The 22,523-nt window shown below is 43.1% G+C and overlaps 1 long non-coding RNA gene across 1 annotated transcript; it reads right to left on the bottom strand.

Annotated features, from left to right (window-relative positions):
- Nucleotides 1-358: 358 nt before the first annotated feature.
- Nucleotides 359-16,763, bottom strand: LOC137141407 (uncharacterized). Its single transcript, XR_010916622.1, has 3 exons — nt 16,647-16,763; nt 1,687-1,759; nt 359-605 (listed from the first exon to the last, which is right to left on the bottom strand). It is a non-coding gene; the product is annotated as an uncharacterized lncRNA (long non-coding RNA).
- Between the last annotated feature and the right edge of the window lie 5,760 nt (nt 16,764-22,523).

The following is a 22,523-nucleotide window of genomic DNA, read 5'->3' as shown; positions in this document are numbered from 1 at the left end:
TTGTTTGGTTTCATTTAAGTTGTATTTAAGTTTTTAGTTTCTAAACCTCAGCTAAAGTGGTTTTATCATAATGAAAACCTTGTCTCCCAAGGAGTATTGGCTATGTACCCTTCAAACACCTTTAGATTAAAGGTCATGTTCATGCATGACTAAAATAAGCTCCATTCAAGTTGCAAAAGGGGAACTAGGAAAACTACTTCTGACTGACAGGGCCTAATTCTGATCTCACTTACCATGGTGTAAATCAGGAGCAATGTCACTGAAGTCAATGGAATTACAACAGTGCAAAGTGAGACCCATAGAGCTTAGGAATAGATGGCTTTAAAAAGACACTGGGTGCAATATTGAAGCAGTTCAGGGTGGTTTAGTAGGGGTAAAGATTTCATTACAAAGATGACAGATCTAATATAGAACAGTTTCCAAATCCCTCTTCAGGCAGCTTTCTATTCTCACAGGGGCAGATAGCCTTAAAGACAGACTGTCCAATCACACAGGATTTGTTGTTTACTGAATTAACTAATCCTAGTGTTTCATCTATATCTCAGAATGAAGTGGGAAAAGAACAAACCCAGCATCCTCAGAACCAGTCTTCTGAAGCCAAATACCTGGATGTCAAAAGAAGGAAAGGGTTAAATTTGCCCATCAAGACATTTCTTGGAGAGAGACTCACCTTTCCAACACTTTAATGGCAAATCCTGATCTTTGCGTCAAACCACAATACAAAGTCTTGGTGGATAATGAGAGTCAGAATCTTCTCTCAAGCTATGGCATGGCAGCAGAGCATGGTTGGCTGTGGAGGAAGAGAGGGGGAATGGCCAACAAACCCCAAGCCTCCCTGCACAGCAATGGAGATGTCTCCGTATAGTGAATTCTGTAGCTCACAGGGATTGTTAATTCCCTCTGCAGCCTCCAGGCATCCTGACTCCTAGCCCTTGTACAGTAGAACCATAACAGGTCTCTACTTGCAAAGCAGTTGATGAGGGGACATGATTTGCCCCTTAAAATCTGTTGTAACACCATGCAATTAGTGGGATGGCAACACCCCAGTCACCAGGTAGACTGGTCAGCACTAGGGCAACACCAGGTAGTGAACAGGAGGACTGTACTATCCAGTCAGATGACAGATCGGGTAACATGAGGGACAAGTAACGCAGATGAATTGCTATTTTGGATAGACCCATGAGTCTTCTAGCCCACCATCCTGTCTCCAACAATGGCCACTACCAGGTTCTTCAGAGCAGCAAAAAGCCCCAGAATGGACAAGATTTCAACAACACGCTTACAGGGAAGCTTTCTTGCTACTAACCCCACCTAGTTAATGGTTAATTTATATTCTGAAGCATGAGAGTTGATACACTGTTGTATATTTTTATCCAGATAGTCTTATTGTTCTAAAAAAGTGTTAACCCTTTTCTGAATCCTACCAAGTTCTTGGTCTTGATAACATCTTGTGGCAGGGAGTTCCACAGCTTAAGCATACATTAAGTTATAAATAAACGCGAGTCCTTTTCATCACTTTCAAATTGGTTGCCTTTAATTTTCATTGCATGTCACCTTGTTCTTCAGTTATGAGGAAGGCTAAATAGCAACAGGGACACCCTTCACCTAAAGAGATGCCCCCTCCAGAATAAATTTAATGCTATTGACAGTTTAGAGAAGTGTGCACTTCTGTTTCTTATATTGTACCTGTTCTTTTGATGGATGGAGGACATCAGAATCCAACTTTCAAGCCAGCTCCTCCCACCAGTCCCAAATTCACCTGAAGAGCAAGAAAAGAAAAAAATTAATTTAAAATCCATCTCTCCTTGGATTCCATTTGTAAATACTTTATTTTGACAGTCTTTAAAACCCAAGGATACTGCTCTTCTTTCAAGGTGAAAGCTCTCAGGGAATTGATATGCAGGCATCTTGTCAACTCCTGTTTTTACTATCACCCGAGGACTTGACTATCCTGAGAAGAGATCTGAGTTATGGCGTATAGCAGCATTAACAACTCAAAAGTTCATTCATTCCCAGGAGCTTATACATCAACTGAAATGGATTTCAACGTGCTGCTTGTCTGAACTGATTTACAGATCCACCAACAGGCATAAAATCACTTTTCCTAGCAACTTAAATTTTCCAGGCCTGGAACACTTTGGTACAACATCCAGGATTGGGGTGAGAGGATGGGCAGGAGGGGATATATCAGCAGTGAAGCTTTGTTACACATTTAGCTTCAGGAGCATTTTGTTTCCTATTAGTATTGCCAACCGGGTTTTTTTGTTTATACATTGGAAAAGTCTGCATGATGACGTGTTTGACCCTTCCCGAATAGGACTTGAAAATGCTTTTGCAGTTGCTGTTCCACTGTATGTTTAGTGTCAAACTAACCAGTGCAGATGTGCAGGAAGGGCAAGAAAGCAGAGCACACACCTTGCCCCTGCCACTGCCATACAGGAAACAGCCATGACATGCTGCCCTTGGAAAGTTTTGGTGGGGGTGGAGTCAATTACATAATACCTCTCTTCAGAGCTGACACTTTAGGGAGACAGCAAGGAGAAAGAAATAAGACAGCAATATTTTGATTTTCAAATGACCTATTTTTCCTTTGAAAGGGGAGATTTTCAACCATGGTGTTTTTTGGTTTCTCCTCAAAACCAAGTTTTGATAAAGGATCTGGAATAAAGTCTGAGGTCCCTACTCAGGCCAGCTCACACTGATTTCAGTAGAGGTTTTGGCTGAGTAATAATCTGAAGTCATGACCAGCCTCAGATTACAAAAGAAATTAGGTGTTTGAGCATTCACTTTAATTAACCGACTATATTCTTCTATATGCATGGAATGTGCCATTTCAATTCCTTTCCAAGGACTCTGCTTCTGGAAGGCTCAAAGCCATTCACCTAAGGGTATGTGGACACCTGAAACTAGGGGTGTGATTCCCAGCTTGAGGAGACACACTCACACTAGCTCACATTGCGCAAGCATGCTAAAAATAGTGGAATAGTCGTGGTAGCAAGGGCAGCAGCTTAGGCTAGTCACCTGAGCATGTCCCAATGGGGTCCAGGAAGATTTATACTTGGGACAGCTACCAGCCGCTCACCCCTGCCTATGCTACTGCAATTACACTGCTGTTTTTAGCATGCCAGTTCGATGAGAGCTAGCAGAAGTATGTCTCCTCGAGCTGGGAGTCACACCCTTACCTCCAAGCATAGATGTCCCCTAACTCCATCAATATGCAATCTACCCCAAATGTGGGAGACAGAGGAGAGAAATGAAATGGCCTACATTAGTGCCTCCTCTGGGTCTCCCAGACCGTGGGTCTCATGTATGGCTTCGAAATTGTATTCAGCGGTGCAAAAACGATTTATGGATGTCTTCCATAACACTAAGGCCCAGATTGTCTAATCGATGGAAGCTAGGCACATAAATATCTATGAGAATCTGAGCCTAAGGCCATAGCTGGAGATTAACTAGTTATAATGGTTTAAAGTTATTACCCTCTTGCAGAATCCCACAGCCTACTATCACACCATATTCAATGTAGGCATAATAAAGCCTCTAGTAGGAGACAAACTAAGGCCATGTCTACACAGGGATAAAAATCCCACTGTTAGTCCAGGTCATCAGACTCAGGCTCATGGGGTTTGGGCGCCAGGGCTGGGGGAAAAAAATTGCTGTGGAGACATTTGGGCTTGGGCTATAGCCTAAGCTCTGGGCCCCTGTGAGGGTGGAAGGTCCCAAGCTCTCAGGTTCCAGCCCAAGCACAGACATCTACACAGCTGTTTTTAGCTCCGTGACCTGAGCCCAAGTCAGCTGATCTCGGCCAGCTGCAGTCATGGCTGGGTCTTTTATCAAGATCAAGTCCTGCTCTCAAATACATACTCACAATTCATTTGAAATCACGAGGGCTTGGCCGATTAGAGAATTTCGAACCAAAGTTTCATATTCTGCTTTTCCTCCCTCTGCCACTCGTATTTCATTATGGAAGGATAGGTTAAAAAAAATAGATTTTTTTTTTAATTGTAGAATCCCTGTCAGAGACTGCAGTGCTTGGATTGCTGTATAGCGAACTACAGTTAGGTACTGTGGTGGTGTAAGCCACAACCACATCAGTCACACGCTGAGGTGTAAGTTGTCACAGAATAATTCATGCCCTGTTGTGCCTCATTGCTTAATTATACAGTTTGATTGCATCAGGACTTTTTTTTTTATGGTAAGTCCTAGGCTGACATCACTCTGATTAAAAACTCATTCATTTGATTACATAGTAACACAATAAGATTTTGAACTGGAAGGAAACCAAGTCCCTTCATGCCCATTTAGCTGCCTAGCTAGTGTGTGTATGTATACCCTGTAATTTTGCAGTCTTTTTTTAGAGTGTGAACAAGATTGTGCTTTAATAACCTAGAGAATGGTGCAAGCAGTAAGGTAGATAGGTTTGCAGATAACATGAAACTTTAGATTGCATCTCTCTTCTCTGGTCCTTAAGGGACCTGTAGGATGGTAGCAATTGGTATCATCTTCAGTCTTACATTTCTCTTGATAATTTATTTATTATCTAGTGTGCAGAGGCCTCAGTCATGTTATAGACCAACTATGCTAGCAACTGGGTGGAGAAAACTGCCGATCATCCCTGTCCCAAAGAGCTCACTGTCTTAGGCCCTGATTCAGCCAAGGACAGTAACATGTGCTCCAGTGCTTTGTTGATGGCACTAAGGTCTAAGTCTCTCACTTTAGACTTCATGACTATACCTCCTGTTGCAACACTGCCTCTGACTGATGTTTTGTGTAGCCTCTCTTTTTTATTACTCCATGTATTTCCCATAGCACTTAGTGGTTTAGATCTTCAAAGTACTTTAAAATGAAACTAAATTAAATCTTAAACTACTCTAGTGGAGCCAGCAATCAAGTACTACCATTATTTTTTACAATGGAGGGAAACTGAACTACAAAGAATTGACTTACCCAGGTTACACAGTAAATCAGACAGAGCTGAAATTAAAAACACATGAGCTCCTGGACCCCGAGCCTATGATCAGGCCATTAGACCACAATATCTAATCTAGGTCCAGCCACTTTATTTGAAGTGGATGTCTTTTACATGGGGGGGGAGAGGGAATGTGTTAAAGACCCTGTGCAATTGTTCATAATGTAGTCTGCCCTTAGATAACTAGGAGAGCTGGACAACATTTTTCCAATTGAACAGTTTTTCAATCAGAAAATGCTGGTTTGATGGAATCTAAATGTCTGTTGAAACTTTTGAAGGCAGCCTGGTTTCCTGCCAGCTCACCACCACCGTTTCCAGGCTCATTAGAAGCCCCTCCCTCTCCGCCCCCAGCAAGGAACATGGGAGCCAGGGCTTCCAGGCTCCCCAGCTCTGCAGCAGACAACCTGGTTCACTGCTGGATGCCGGGGGAGCTATGAAGCCCAGACCAGAAGTTTTTTGAAAAAGTCAATTTTGGTTCTTCTGAAACTGAATTTGCATTTAAATGTGATGTAACTCCCATGGAAAACTTCACATATCTGACTTTTCACTGTGACTCAGCAACTCGGGCTCTTGTACCGCTCTTATAACTACATCATGCCTCTCTAGACTCCCCTTGAAGGTTCACTTGGCTAGGACATTCTTTACTACTGTTAGCTTGTAAGATCCTCACGAGAGAGGCCTTGTTTCCTTGCTCCTTCTATCATACTTTAAGTGCTATCTAGTAGATATTTCTCATCCTAGGTATTATGTGCTCAAACAGTTGCTCTGTTCTACTCCAAAAGGTGGCTGAATTTCAGAGGTGAAGGAGCCAGCCTTGATAGATGTATGCATACACACCTTTCCTATTTTGCAGATATATTATGAGATTTCACAGTTAATATCTGCAAAGTCCTTTGAGGTCCTCAGGTGAAAGGAGCTTTAATATGATTAATCGGTATTACAATGATGCCTGGAAACCTCACTCAAGGCCCCTGTGGTGCTAAGCACTGTAAAGACATGTAACAAAGACGTCTGCCACAGGGAGCTCACAACCTATCTGACAGACAAGACACAAAAAGTGTAGCTATATTGTCAAGTATTATTTTGGTCATTTTGCATATTTATTTCCCAGTGCCATGTCTATGTAGTGACCTCCCAGAAGTTAATCTGCAAGTACTTCCCATTTTTCTTCTGAACTGTGTGGAATGCAGTATGACACCCATTGCAACAGAGATAATGATCATCAGGTGGAAGTTGTTATTGTGTATGGAGCAGTGGGAAATGTTTTCCCAAGCACCATGAGAAATAAAATATTTTGTTTCCTGTACACCAAGAGCAGCCAGAGACTTTCAGTCTAAGTGTCATTTAGTTTAGATTAAAAGAGCAAAAAACAAGAACAAACATGAAAGGGAACAGTGTATGTGACCCGCTGCAACTGAACTGAACTGAACTGGTGACTGATTTCAGGAGGTGGCAGTATGCTAATAAATTAAAGGTGCAGCACACAGAAAATCAAAAGCAAGCATGTTTAGGCTTCTTTCAGGAGTGCAGGATGAGACAAACAAAACCAGTCTGACTTTTTTAGCAGCAAGCATGGAGAATACACAAGACCATCCTGTAAGCTGCTATATATATAGGGAGCTCTACCAGATTACTCATTCCAGTAGCAGTTACATCCATCCTATGAAGCCATCTGGGTTTGGTTTTCATCCAAAACCCAGCACACCTTGCTTGAAAGGTTAGCAATTCTTTTGGGCCACTGCTGATCTTGTTTTGAGCAAATCTGGATGGGTATAAAGTGTTGAGTCAAAACCATATAAGGCTCAGTTTGGGGCAACCTCAGTGTGCAGCCAGGGGAAACAATTGTGTTTAATTCAAGTTTTGGGGTTTGTAGGACCCCAAAGGGTGCAAGCCCATGCAAACTGAAATGAATCAATAGAACCCCAGTGAGCTGAAACTACAGCATTAGTTCTCCATATGCACCTCAGCTTTCTAATGGGGATAATAAAATGTAAATCATGATGCAAACATGATTGTAAAAACTGACTGCAGTACCCACCCTGCTTCATCTCTAGCCAGAGGGGGTAAATGCTATGGGAAGCCAACTATAAAGAAACTGTACATGATTATTCCATTATTACAGTACATGCTGAGTGCGTGGGTGGGAATTCTTCATTTCTATCTCCATCATACTTCCCTGCTTAGCTTTTCCTCCCTCTCTCTCCTGGCCCATTCCATATATTGCTGATAAAGGAATTTTAATGTCCTTTGATTGTGTTAACAGAGGATAAAAAAAGCAGAACTAGTAATAATGTTTGAGGAACAATTCAAGCACATAGCTGATTTAAAACAAAACAAAAAGCACACCCCCTCAAACCTCCCTTGTTGCATTTGCTTTGCTTTTTGCATTTCCAGCGTTATCAGGTGTGGGTTCTTTAATATTTTTTAAAGAGTGCAATAACTAAGGGCTGTTTGAATACAGAAAACGCTTTGCTTCTGGCCACAAGTTTTACCAAACTCCTCCTCCTCCCTGCATTCCAGGGTTAGGGTCAGGGTATAAAGGACTCTTGTAGCACAGTGCTGCAAAATTATGGTATTTGGGCCTTGATCTGGGCCTGATTCTTCATTCTCACTACTGTAAATCAGAAGTAACTGCATAATATTTATTATTCATTGAAAGCCACAAAACTAGTCAGCTTGCAGGGAACGCAAGCTCTCTGTCTCCCTCTATAGGTAGAAGGGGAAACTGAAGGTGCTGTGGATTACACATATATCCCATGCTCCAGTGTAGTCTCAAAGTACTTGAAGTTTCTTTGTCTTGTTGACAGGATTGTGCTTTAAATAGGCTAAGTAGCTATCTGTGTGGAAGGGTGTGCAAGTGTATGAAACATTACCTGGCATTCTCTATGGCATAGGTTAATGCTCTAGTTGCTGGAAGTCTAGTTGGGAAGTCCAGCCCAAAGTTGACAAAGATCAGGATTCTTATCTGACAATATTGGTTCATGATGATACAGTCTAACACTGTGGGTAGGAGACTATTGGAGAAGTGATTCTAGCATCCCAAAGAAACCAGCATTAACGGATTAGACCGAAGCTGGCTTGGTTGGGGGTAATAGTGATTTGGAGCTGGCCGTGGGGGTTTGGAGTAGTTACCAGCTTCAGTTAACTTTGAGGACTAGCCCAAACTGATTTTGCGAGTCTTGAGAAGTAAATGATCTGTGATCTATATCAGAATGTGTCTGTATCATTGATGTTGTTGCACAATCTACCAGAGAGTCCGTACTTTTCTTATTCCACTTTGTCATTACACCTATTGGGGCAATTACTCAGTGCATATGGGTTTTTTCCAAATAAATTTGCTCATCTGTTATATTTCACCTCCTTATTAGACATGCTCATCTATATCTACTGACAATCTGGCAATCATCCAACTCCCTTCACTTTAAGGTTGGGCTAGATAACCTCATTAATATCATTCATGCAACAGCAGGAAGATGTGGTAATACCCCTGAGCGAACATTACTCTGTTCAGTCCTTAGCTTTCTTTCCAAGATTGCTTACCAGGGTGCCATCTGTTGTCCTGGGTTGGTCATTAATTTCATCAAGCATTGCCTTCACTGATTTGCTAGCTCCCTGCCCATTACGTATTTGTTTTTATTAATTATCTATTTGTTTCATAGAGAGTCACTTCCTTGACTCTAGGTCATTCTACAACTGTGTCTGATTCTCCATTTCCCTGCACCGTGCACCACGTGGATGTAAAATGTTTCTTTTCTACTAGAACAGCCTTTTATACCCACTTTGCCCTACGGTAAATGTCTGTACAAGGTGCAGAGAAATAGACAGTCCTGCACCTATCTGTAAGTGCACCTTCTTATTCCACTGAAAACACATGGCATATCTGTACTGACATGTGTCAGCGACAGTGTAGGAATGGGGGTGGGGGAATCAGAGCTCCCATCGTCAGGAGCCCTCAGCTCTCAGGGCTCCAGGAAAACTGAAGCTTCTCCCTGCACACAGGGGTTTCCAGCCCGTAAACGTACATTGCACCTTCAATGTTGGTCTTGAGAACTTTTCATTTTATCCAGCCCAGACTACTTCTATACAGTGTAAAAGGGACGATAGAGACTATCATCCTATCACATGCAATATAGCTATTTTTTTTCTATTGAAGGCGCATCATTTTATAAGCACCTAGTTCAACTTTAAACCACTGTTTTGGCCTTTAGCTTGTGCTATCAGTGGTCTTTAAAAATTCTAGTGCCTTTTGTATTTCAGGGGAGGAGGTTGCTTCAGCCCAAATTGTGGAATTAACACTTCCATCCTTCAGAGTTTTCAGGTATCACATCCATCATTTATATATTGTTTGCAGAGTGAACTAAGGTAGCAAGGACCGTGGCAAAACTGGACTTGGGGGGGGTTCAAGCCAAAAAGCGCCCCAGAATTATTGCACAAACAAATGGAACAAACTCTCTAACCATTGCAACCCCTGGCACCACAAGCTGCTGAGTTTGCTGATTTTGAGAGGGCAAACTACTGGTGAACCTAAACACCAACAGTTTGGGCACTCTAATGACATCCATCTTGAAACAGCAACATTTTCATCTATAGACTGAAGATTTTAGTTAGTTTTCCTCTTTTCCTGTCATGGGGAGGAAACTCTTGCTCATCACATACTGCTCTCTCATAGAGAAGCCCCTGTTATCATCCGGTAAAATCAGCAAAGCAGATAATTGCTCTTATCTGTCTGATGGCTGGTTTCAGGTAATAAAGAACTACCTGTCGAGGCTGAAGGCAATAGGGTATAATGGTTAAGACACAGCAACATATTCCTGGCTCTGTCACTGATCTGCTGTGTGATGTTGGGCAAGTCACTTCACCTCCCTGCAGCACCTTTTGTCCATCTTGTCTATTTAGATTGTAAGTCTTTCAGGGCAAAAATTGTCTCTCACTAAGTAGCACATTAGAACCCAGATTTGATGTCAGTGTAATAAAAATAGTTTATGATGGTGTGGTTACCTAATTGGGGGAATTTAAAGGAACCAAATATTAGTGATTAGCCAGAGCAGGATGCTCAGATTGGTACCTCTGTGAATTTTGCAAGAATCTCAAGATCTGGTTTGAACACAGCCAAAATCTTGCTTTGTTAGATTTCGGAAGAAGGTGGCATATTCAACTCACGAGACCGATGATTTTGAGAGACTTCTATCATTCCGCTTGCAGGAGATGCTCGTCGCCTTATAGAACTCAAGCCAAGGTCAAGGTATTTCTGACCAGACCTTTAACTCCCATTGACTTCAACAGGAGTGGAGGGGGCGCTGCCTGTACAGGAGATGTCTATTAACATGGACAGCTTTGACTTAGAAATGCCTGCTATAGATTTCTGTTAGGGAGTAAAATAAGTTCAGATATCCTCAGCAAAATGCCACTTCCGTTCACTGTCTCTCTTGTATGATGAGCCGTCAGCTTCAGTGTACTGGGCCCTTCCATGCTTGTTTTGTGTTGCTGTAGTTACTACAGCTCAGGGCAGCACAACAAATATGTCTTGCCATTGAAAAACTTCAGAATGCAGCACTGCATGTTTTCCTTTCATGAAGCGTGACATCGATTGGTCTTGCTAAATCTGTGAATAATTTTTACATCCTATCTAGCTAAAGACTCTATTGCACACACACCCAGCCCCCAGTCTCAAGGTTAGCACTGTTTTATAGTCATGAATCCTGAAGGAAGCAACCTAATATAGAAATAAAGCACATCCATGACTTCTTCCATTGCAATACCTGCATCACCAAAGTGCCTTCAAACAAGATAAGCAGCTCAGACTGAGCTGAGGATCAGTTTTACTGCATGCCCCTGTTTCCATGCCTTTTGTTCAATGGGGTTTGATGCTTTCAAGGAATGGTGCCTGTGTCTGCAGAGTCAAGGTCACATGTTATCAGACATAATAGATTAATAAAGGTCAAAGTTTACAGAACATTTTAAAAGGTAACAGTGGTCTAAAGAGTGACAATATAAAAATGATGTGTTGGTGTAGTCGTCTGGGTCCCAGAATGTTAGAAAGACAAGGTAGGTGAGGTAATATCTTTTATTGAACCAACGTCTACTGGTGAGAGAGACATGCTGAGCTCGAAAGCCTGTCACTCTTGCCAACAGAAGTTGGTCCAATAAAAGATATTACCTCACCCACCTTGTCTCTCTCATAAGAAAATGACACCATCTTCCTCAGTTATCTGCTCCTGCAGTGTCTTTACTATGAGCAGAACTGCAGAAAGAGGGTCAAGAGGGATCTTGGTCAGGGTGACACCAGAGTTAGCAGTCCAGACTGAAGCTAGGCTACTAGATTTTGAGCTCTAGAACCTCAGCATAGGACTTTCCTACAACTCCCTTACTGCAAATGCAGGGGCGGATATAGCCTTGCGATTCAATGGGTCCACTGTGGGGTTTCTGCTCTCTCCAAGCAGCTGCGGGGAGGGGGCAGAGAGGATCCAGACCTGAGGCATTATTGCCTTCCTCACAGAGATGAGGCCTGCCTTTCCCTTGAGCTCCAGCCCCACTGCTGGTGGGATCAGTATCCCCAACCCCAAACACGCTCTTACCTCTGGGCTTGCGGCCTGGTAGTGGGCCTCAAGCCTAGTGCAATTCTGCCAGTGGTGGTGACAGTAGAATCTGGGCCCAGCTGGAGTGGGCAAGTCACTCCCCACCCTACTGATGGCAGGCACCACAGCCGAGTGTGGTGTGCCAGGTTGCAATGCCATTCAGCCAGACTTGGCTGGAGACAGGCCAAATTTGAGATAGGGGCCCTGTACGAGTGCATTGAGTGCACACTGGTTGAGCCAGGCCTGAATTCTGTGAGTGGCATTGCATCCATGGACCCCAGCTACAGCAGCTAACGAAACAGTGCTTTCTACCAGCACAATGATGTAGTTAGGATTCCTTAGGTAGTGGTTTATAAAATACTTTGAAGACCTGAGGTTATTATTGGTTACTATTATTTATTATTGGAAAAAGGGTTTCCAGCCAAAGTTTGTTGATCACTTTTTTCCTTAGGTGAATTTTCATAGCTAGAGTTATAGAAGTTTATAATGGTGTGGGCAAGAGTCCCAGAAAGGACTGTACTTGAGCCTTGATCTTGTAAAATGCCAGGCACTCTTGTGCTGATCAAGCAAAGCCTCATGTGCTGTACTTGAAGAACGTGAGCGTTCCCATTGACTTGTTATTTGGTATTCCAGTATTTCTAAATTGGAACCCCAGGCATCAGGAAGTCAGTCACTGTGAATGAAATTTACCCAGTCACTGTAGATGAAATTTACCCTTCTGTGGAGGGCTGGCACAACACCTATTCACCACCAAGTCCTTCATAAGCCTTGGCTAGTTACACAAGTTATGTGGTATTGCTTTTGTTCCTTGACTGAGCTTCTTAGGTAACTAACCAACTCAATGTATGAAGAGCGAATTGTGAAATCTACAGCCAAATATTGCAATTTGAAATTTGCTTTCGAAGAAGATACCACACCAACCTCAAAAAGTGGTTTAAGTGACATATATGCAGAGCCCCCTGCACAGAATGACTTTTATCTTCAATGAACACTCCTTCCCTCCCCCAAGACTCCAGCAGATTGTGGGGTTGTCATCCCATCTTATATGTTCCCCATCTAAGAGCCACATCCTACCTTCTAAACCCATGGGGGTCACTCAGCGCCAGAAGGGACGAGGCTGACCTAATTACCAGACTCCACTGCCTCTCAGACAGACCAGGGACAAATAGTGGGGTCTTATGGTTTCTGGAGCAGGGAGGGAAGTCAGCTTGGGAAGAAGGGCTGTTTGAAAACATTTAGCAACCCCTGAACATGTTCACAGACCTCAACCCAGACTGTGTTTGCATGGGTCCAAAGCTTGACACACATATTCTATTCACTATTATAATTCTGCTTTTTTTGGCTTCGTAATTATGTTACATACCATTCCCCCATGTCACAGACTAAATCCATGAATGCATGCTTTCTAAGCAGCTTAGGAAATGATTGTATAAAATTAGTATTAACTGGTTTCACTATTATATGGAGAATTAAAGCTTTCGACACAAGGCTATTCAGAGGCGGTTGCTACACGACTGCTCTGCAATGCTCTAATCAACAACAATAGCTGTCATTAAGAATACACCTAAAAAAAGCGGGAGAAAACTGCATAATCTGTTCTATCATAATCTACATTCCTAAAATCTATTTAGAATGGCATGAAGAGGAAGCGATTTCTTATATGATAATGCAATTGTTCACTCAAATGGAGAAAGTCCCAATAGTTAGACTGTAAAAGACAACCAAACACTGCTTGTTCTGGATTCAAGACATCAAATCAGCTATTTGGCTGACCTATCCTCATTATAAGTATTATGCCTTTCAGTTCCAATGCACCAGAAAGACTATGAAGCATATCAGAAAATGCTGTTTTCCATGTTTTGTGTCTTCTTGAATAGTGATGTATATCCTTTGTATGAACAAAGCACTGTGCAGATATTGCAATGCCCCTGTCAGTTTGGTGGGTTAGTATTCTTGTCCCTACTTTACAGATAAGAAAAAGGCGACAGATCTGTTCAAGGCTACCCAGTGTCAAAATCAGGATTAGAACTCAGGGCCTTCTGTGCCATTCCTCCAGAACATTGTGTTCAATGTACAGCTCCCAAAACTAGACTTCTATAGATCCCAAGAATGACAAAACAGAAAGAAGAACAGAGTCGCTCTCCATATACCCTGCCTGTTAAATCTCTTTGGTTATTGTGCTGCCATTTTCCTCAATTCTGCCCAATAGAGAAATAGCTAAATGCAAAAATCAAACAGCAAAAAGAGACATAACAACCCACTAAGTACTTGGGCAGCAAGACTGGTACTGAAGCCCACAAAACCTATTGGTTGAATTACTGCTTCAGGCAAACCCTGAAACATCTGTTCATCAACCTTAATATTCTAAGACAGACTGACATTCATATTATTCTGTTATTTATTTTACTGTCTTCACAGTAAGGACGCACATCCCATTGGTACAATGGCAGCCTGTTCTAAACATAGGGCGAATACTTCCCAGCCTTCTTCATGTCAACCCTTAAAAACCCTTTCCACCTACCCCCCAGGAACCTTACCAACATTGATCTCTTCACCAGTTATCATCCCATACCCTCCCCTTGCACATTTTTTTTCTTGCCTGTGTTCGTGTTCCCTGTCTGCAAGGCTCAGTTCAGTTCAGTTAATTTTATGTCCAAGTAGTCTCAATGCCTTCAGCTGAGCACCTTCTAAGCTTGTGTTCATTTATAATTATTTTGCTAGATTGGAGATCAGCACTTGGCAGAATCTAATTTTAAATGTGTAGTAATTAATACTACCATGCTCCTGACATTGACCAGTACCTGATGCTTCAGAAGATGACAAAACAAATGTCAAAGCTCAATACAATCTGCCAGTGGCACAGTAATATACCAGAGGGGAATGGGAGAGGTTACACCCCAGTCTCAAAGAGGTACACTAGTACTCTCGTAGGACTCCAGTTAGGTTAGGTAGTACTCCAGAAAAGCTCCCGCCATACACACTGACCTGCACCAACATTCTTTTCATGTAAGATCATAAGACAAACTGTATTGTTAAGGTTTTCCAATACAAATTTTCTTCTGAATTCTTTAGCACATTCATACATATAATTGATACAATGAACTTTGTACGAATATGTTGGACTAGATTCTACAATCAAATCCACCTGTGCCAACCCACTGATAGCAGAGTTTGGTCCATTCTTTTCTAAAGCACTGTATGGCCATGACTACACTATAAACTACACTATAAACTTATAAACTACACTATAAACTTATAGCAATATACCTGCTGGTGTAAAGTGCCCTCTGTCAACAAAAGGGCTTCTGCCATCAACATAGCTACCGCCTCTCTCAGAAGTGGATTAATTACACTGCCGGGAGAAACTCTCCCGTCAGTGCTGTAGCGTCTTCCTGCTGCAGCGTTTTAAGTGTAGACCTGCCCAGAGTTTTAAGTGTAGTCCTCCCATGTCAAGTTTCAGGGCTCACAGAACAGGCAGGCTGGGATTTTCAAGAGCGCTCAGCATTGGCCTAACTCTTCTCCCATTCAAGTCAGTGGTAAAGTTCCCATTGAACATCAATGGGAACCTTTAGGCCAACACTGAGCAATTTGAAAATCCCATCCCCTATTGATTAAAATCTGGAATCTCTCCAAACAGAAATGAGTTTTACACAAGTGGTTTAAAAAATAGACTTTGAAAAGTCCATAAGTTAGCTCTCAGGCTATTCAGCTTTTCAAAGTCATTCTTGTTTGTTTCCTTGGAAATGAATAAAATGCAGCATAAAAGCATTCAAGCTCACGAACGTACTCCCTCTATAGCTATATACAGAGGATTCAAGGGCTTACGTGAATGATGAGTGTTAAGTAATAAGCTCTTCAGAACGTGTCCTCCGCACAAGTGTCCTTGATTACCAGAGTCACAATAGTTATAAAATCTTGCAGCGTGAAATTCACTACTGCGAGAAGTGCCAGGTCTATATGCTGCCAAAGTCCTTGTGCGAGGGTTTAAGTGAGACTCAAGTGACACGTAGATATCATGCTGACCCTCTTCACAAGGTGAAATTTACCCCACTATAAACTGGGTAACCAGTTATAAGGCAGGTAGGAAAACCTAGCAAAGTATTTACAATATGTGGGGGGGTTTACTGTAATGGGTTTTTTCTCCTTAGAAATTGCAAAGAAGAGGGGACTGGATGGTTAGGGGATAGGTAAAGAATTGCACCTGCGGTCTCTTTGCATTGAATTGAAAGCAGCCCAACTCAGTACTTCTCATAAGATGTTACCATCAGAGAACTGTTCAGGGATCTGTGTAACATGAGATGGTGGTAGAATTGCCAGCTTTTTCAGAAGGCTACCATTTGAGAACTACCTATTAAACAAAGGTTTAGAAGGACTGTGAAATAGTAGGGTTAGCAAGGGACTGGTTATTTCACTGTAGACATCAAGGATTTAGATTAGCTCTGGCCCAAGACCACCTGTATTTTTCTCAGCTGCACCTACATTTTACAGAGTTGCCACTATGATACTCAATCCCAATTCCTCTGGTTTAGGATTTAATTTCACAAGAAACCCAACAGGTATTGCAAAATCAAAAGTGTTCTGTTTTGGATCTGTTTCAAATAGCAATGGACAAAAATGGGAACCAGCTAGGCAAAGCCTCCCCACCTCTTCAGCTTTTGGGGTTTGGATTAAGTGAGATCTGCATCTGAACCACACCATAGTTTACCTATTTCTGTTTTTATTGAAGATGCAACCATAGCAGTTTACACAGTATTCCCCTCCCTGAAAGATCAATTATTGGTGCATCCATTTTACGGAAAGAAAGCAGAACTAATGTTCAACAGCTCCAGGATGGCTGAGCAATTTTCTAGATAGGTGGCCATGCAGGATGGTGATCCTAGCCCATTTCCACAAACATCCACAGAGCAGACTTTTACCCTGCTGCCAGAAGGTCCCTGCCTCAGTGTCCCTCATGGTTGAGTAGCTGGGACCTCCTGCAAAGCTGTGAAGTCTTCCTCCTTGAAGGGGAAACCAGAAGTCTTAACATAAAATGGTTCTACATCCTTCCCGGCTAAACAGTCTTTTCCCTCGATGACACAGGACTAAACAGCTCCTTCACTTACCTCTGGACTCAGTATTTCCAGAGTCCTTCTCCAGAATCCACACTGACCCTCCCCATTTTGGTGCAGGTATCATCAGCGTTATGTTGCCTTAGGCCTCCTTCCATCCCTTGCTTCAACCTTCCCAAGGCGCGTTTTTTCCCCTCCTTGCAAGTCTCTCATCTATTCTGAACCGTGGCAGGCAGTTCCTTATATAGTCTTACCCACAATTACCCGCAGCAGCCTACAATTCCCAGTGTGTCTTTGGTGACTACATCTCCCAGAATTCCCTTGCTTTAAATCCTAGTAACAAGCAGCCTGGTAGCACCTGCTCTTAGAGGAGCCAGCATGCTCAGTTATAGTCCACATCAAAAATCTACTTCCCCAGGAGAAAGTAACAGGCAACCTCTATATATCTATAACCCTTCTGCCAGGGGCCAGTAAGGGGTGGGTTCAGTCTGTCTAGAATGTTATTAATTTTGTTCAAATATAAATAAAACTGTATCCTGAGTCTCCACTCTGAGCCATACACATTTCTGGCTCCTGAAAATAAAACCTCCCTGGTCACCTTTGCAGGCAGTTTTTCCCCACTCACAGGCATTCAAGAGGCCTTTGGTGAACATGGAACCACAAATATATTTTTTATTTGCGGAAAAACAACCAAAAGAAACAAAACAAACCCTATTTACACACAAGAAAGCAAGCCACCCAAATCAGTGCATCAGGAGTTTGGTCCATGTCAGAGTTCCAACTAATGAATCTTATAGAAGTCCAGAACTCTTAGTCCCACCACAAACCCCAGCCATGGGTCAAATTAGTCTCAGTGGTAGTCAAAAGATATCAAGGGGGGAGCATTTCTCTGCTGGTCTGCTCTGGCCCTGAGCAAATGGTGTTGCCAGATCCCACTCCCAGGGGCTGCTGCCTCCTTCAGTTCTGTGATTTCTGTGATGTCAGCCCTATTTCTCCTGGCCTGGTGCTTTGGGGTATTGTGCAGTCAGCTCAGCCCTGCCACCCTGTGTCAAGTCACGGAGCAGTCAGTTCTTCATGATTGCCAGGCCAGTCAGGCCACACTGCGAAGTCAGCTCTGCACCACTGCGCTAGTCAGGCCGTGCTACAGAGTCAGCCCTGAACTAGGGTCGCTGCTGGTTTGAGCTGCTCGAGGCGTGCTAATTCTCTCCACACAGGCTACAGAAACTCTAGTGGGGAGATCCCAGAGCAAACCAGGAACCTGAGAGTGCCTGCTCCTCAGAATAACCATTAAAAGTGTAATTGAAGCTCAGGTAGCCCTAACTATGCTAGCTTTAATCTAGCTAACATGGCTAAAAACAGCAGCAAAGATACAGCAGTAAAATCTTCGGCACAAGCTACTAATACAAGTACATGCCTTGTAACCCATGCCACCACATCTCTACCACTATTTTTAGCCACTCTAACTAGATTACAGCAATGACAACTCAGCTTGTAATCACCCCTTCCTTTACACAGTCACACACCCACCCTTGGTCTGTAGAACAAAAAACTTTTCTAGTAAACCTAAATTATGTTACCCACCCAAAGTCCACTACCTGTAAACTGAGGGGGACCCACTCCCTCCAGGGCATATACTGCACAATTCCTATGTCCATTCCTTTCATTCAGAACATAAATACATTCCAGCTAAAGCAATGAAACTCAGCAGGTGAAACTATGGGTAAGCAACATTATAATTCATGGAAATGAAGCTGGTCACAGCTGACTTTTCCCCTTCTTCGCTATAAAGGGAGCATAGAGCTCTATCCTTCTAAATCTTTCAGCTCTGTAGTTTACATACCTAATTTAGCTATCTATCATCACCACAACATCTGAGCACCTTGCTGTATTACAAAGGTCTCTGTGTAGTCTAATCAGTATTGGTCTGATCTTCACTCCTTTTCCCCTGCTGGCAGTGAGGCCAACCATGGAATAGGCCAGGGAGAGTAAACTATTATTACCATTTAACATTTATACTACAGCCATGCCAGAAGTCACAATCAGGGCACCATTGTGTTATGTGCTTCAGAAACAGATTTGAACAGAGTCCATTCTTAGAAGAGCTTACAAGATAAGACAAGAGGCACATAATAACACCTAGCCTTTATAACTATCTTTCCATCAGTTGATCTCAAATCATTTCAAAATCTTTATTCTCACAACACCCCTGTGAGGTATTCCCATTTTACAGACGGGGAACTGAGGCAAAGATCTTGCCCAAGGTCACACAGGCAGTTTGTGTTAGAGCAGGGAATTGAATCACAGTCTTCTAGGTCCAAGGTTAATGCCTTAACCACTGGACCACCTTTCTCTCTGATGAGTAGCTGATAGTCAAGTGACATAAATAATATACATTTGCAATATTTTTCTTAATAACTATAGTTAAAACCATCCTCTTGCCCTTTGGGGTAGAGGGGGGGGGATGGTGGCATCTCCAGAACAGGGTTGAGGGGCATTGGCTGAGGACATTTATATTTCTGTTGCTCATGCTATCTATATATAAGATGGATAGAAAGCTGGCTGGATCATCAGGCTCAACAGGTAGTGATCAACAGCTCAGTGTCTGGTTGGCAGCTGGTAACAAGCAGAGTGCCCCAGGGGTCAGTCCTGCGGTTGGTTTCGTTCAACATCTTCATTAATGATCTGGAGGATGGGGTGGATTGCACCCTCAGCAAGTTTGCAGTTGACACTAAGCTGGGGGAAGTGGTAGATACCCTAGAGGACAGGGATAGGATACCGAGTGACCTAGACAAATTGGAAGATTGGGCCAAAAGAAATCTGATGAGGTTTAACAAGGACAAGTGCAGAGTCCTGCACTTAGGATAGAAGAATCCCATGCACAGCTATAGACCGAGGACCGACTGGCTAGGCAGCAGTTCTGCAAAAAAGGACCTGGAGGTTACAGTGGACAAGAAGATGGATATGAGTCAACAGTGTACCCTTACTGCCAAGAAGGCTAACGGCATATTGGGCTGCTTTAGTAGGAGCATTGCCAGCAGATTGAGGGAAGTGATTATTTGGCACCGGTGAGGCCACATCTGGAGTATTGTGTCCAATTTTGGGCCCCCCACTACAGGAAGGACAAATTGGAGAGAGTCCAGCAGAGGGCAATGAAAATGATTAGGGGGCTGGAGCACGTGACTTATGAGGAGAGGCTGAGGGAACTGGGCTTATTTAGTCTGCAGAAGAGAAGAGTGCGGGGAGATTTGATAGCAGCCTTCAATTAACCTGAAGGGGGCATTCCAAAGAGGATGGAGCTAGACTGTTCTCAATGGTGGCAGAGGAAAGAACTAGGAGCAATGGTCTCAAGTTGCAGTGGGGGAGGTCTAGGTTGGATATTAGGAAAAGATTTTTCACCAGGAGGGTGGTGAAGCACTGGAATGGGTTACCTAGAGAGGTGGTAAAATCTCCATCCTTAGAGGTTTTTAAGGCCCGGCTTGACAAAGCCCTGGCTGGGAAGATTTAGCTGAGGTTGGTCCTGCTTTGAGCAGGGAGTTGGACTAGATGACCTCCTGAAGTCCCTTCCAACCCTAATTTTCTATGATTCTATTTGAGAATGGGCTTTTCAAAAGTGCTCAGCATTAATCTAACTCTGCTCCCATTGAAACCAACCGGAGTTTTACTATTGACTTCCATGGGAGCTGATTTAGGCCAATGCTGAGCATTTTTGAAAGTGCCAGCCTAAATCTCTAGAACTGTTAATCAGGCAGGCACCTTCCATGAGCATTAAAAAAGAAAGAGGTGGGGGTTGGGGGGTGAAGGAACAAAGAAATAGCATCTCATATCTCCCTTTCTCCCCTCAGTTTACCTCTGCTGCTCAGGAAAAATCGAAATCAGCTATGCCAAGCAAAGCCACAGAAATGAACTATAAACAGGACTTAGGACTAGAGGGCTGATTTACTATCCGTGACATTAACTCTGGGTGAAATGTTTCTTGCACCATGGGAAGAGTAGAAACAGGCTAAGTTTTGAAAGAAACCCTTTTTTGACACAGGGTCTTGCATTCTGTCTTGCTGTCACACTGCATTACCACATCATATTGTGTGACATAACCAACCGGCACTGTTGTAACCTGCCTCAGTATGTCACATCAGGGTAGACATGGGAAAGCATCTCTGCCGTTTGTTTTTAATGTGGGTAGTTTAGAAACTTTAAAAAAAAAAAAAAAAAAAAAAAGTGACTCATGATATTTTTCCCACCCAAAAAATAAAAAGCAAGTGGCAATGGAAAGAATCAGTCTGTGTGTCTTCATGCCCTGATCTTCGAGTAGATCTAAGCAGCAATCAGTTGGCCCTGGAACATTTCAGAAGTTCAACAGTACATGATGATATAAAGCAACTGAAATGGAGTAATGTCCACATTAAGAAACAGGGCTGCCTGTTGAAACCTAACATTTCACATTCAAGTAAGATGTGGTGAGAGAGAGTACACATTAGGGGGGCCCATCAGCAATAGATCAATGATGGAAAATTACAATTTCCAGTACTGACACTGGGACTTTTCAGCTCTCTCTATTGTTGAAACTGGAACTCAAGATACAGGGAAACCCCACTGCCCTGCCTCTTTCATAATATTAGCATCTCTTTGGGAAAGATACCAAGAAATTGCTCAGATGGCATCTGCAAACTCAACGTTTGCCTTCCCATTGCAAAGCCCAAGAACCTCCCTTCTCTGCATTTTGCAGATGGTCCCAACAAATCCCATTTAAACTGGCCCTTTCTTGCTCTTCACTGTTCCTGGAGGATTTCTAGCCTATAGGGATTGTGTCCACTGATAATGAAACATATTCTGTCAGGCCACACATTAAACATATGAAATTAAATGACCATCTCTCTCTCTCCCATAATTTGTGGACCACCAGACGCATGTCATTTCCATTTTCATGTTTAACAGCACAGAGCTGCCTGAAATTCAGAGAAATGGAGACTGCCGCATAGCTCAGTAATCAGCATTTCAGAAAACTGATTCCTGCACGCTCAAGGGGTGTAATTTATCCCTCTGCTGAAGCCAGAAAAAGGCATATGCACCCTTAAAACAGGGCTGGGCTTCACCCAGAAAACAATTCTGCTGCCCCCTCATATAAAAGTTGAATCGGCTAGAAGACGTGCGCGCAAGAACCCAAGACATACCTCTTCACCACATCCTGCAGAGCTGGGTTACTGTCAGGAAAAGGAGATTCCTGCCATGGAAGATCAGAAGGACACCAAAGAAAGAGAAGGCCAGGCTGTGTTTGAACCCTGCATGAGTGTGCAAGGTGGGAGGATGACAAGGGCACATTTTTTTTCCCATCCAGAAGGCAGTTTCCTTAATGCACAGGAGTAGCGCAGCTCTGCACCACCTTACATTTAGAGCTGTGCTTCACAGGCATAGTTGTGTTCATTGTGTAACGCATGAATGCGGGAGAAGTTGGCAGTGTAGCAAACCCCAAGCAGAAGACCCAATTATTTATCTATTTAAGCATTGCTAGTCTTGGAGAGAGAGATCCCAGCTCCAGGTCAAATTCCCCACTCCTGTGGATAGTGGTCTCGGTCCTGCAGGGTTACCATCGGGCTAGATTCTGTGTTTCACAAAGCAAGAGAAAACAGCCATCACAGAGCAGGCTGTGGCTCCCAGATTCTCTGCGTGGTGCTGGCACAGGTGAGAAAAAATGGAGAAGAACAAAGAGAGCAATGCCCCCTTGATTTCCTCAGGAGTTGCGGGTGGTCAGGGCACCAAAGGAGACACTTTGTCTCTGGCATGATTGGGACAGCAGTGCAAAGGGACATGACTGGAGGGAGGAGAGGAGAATTTTACCCCATGGGCTGGGGAGGCTCGAGAGGCAGCATGACTCATAAAAGCAGGACTGGGCACCGATCACTATGAGAGCGGCAGATAAGATTGCTGCACACGTTA

The sequence above is a fragment of the Emydura macquarii genome, unplaced genomic scaffold (assembly GCF_026122565.2).
Source record: "Emydura macquarii macquarii isolate MOO-44397 ecotype Brisbane River unplaced genomic scaffold, CSIRO-AGI_Emac_v2 contig_369, whole genome shotgun sequence".
NCBI lineage: Eukaryota > Metazoa > Chordata > Testudines > Chelidae > Emydura > Emydura macquarii.
Note: the sequence above shows the minus strand (reverse complement) of the source record. Positions and strands in the feature narration are given on the sequence as shown.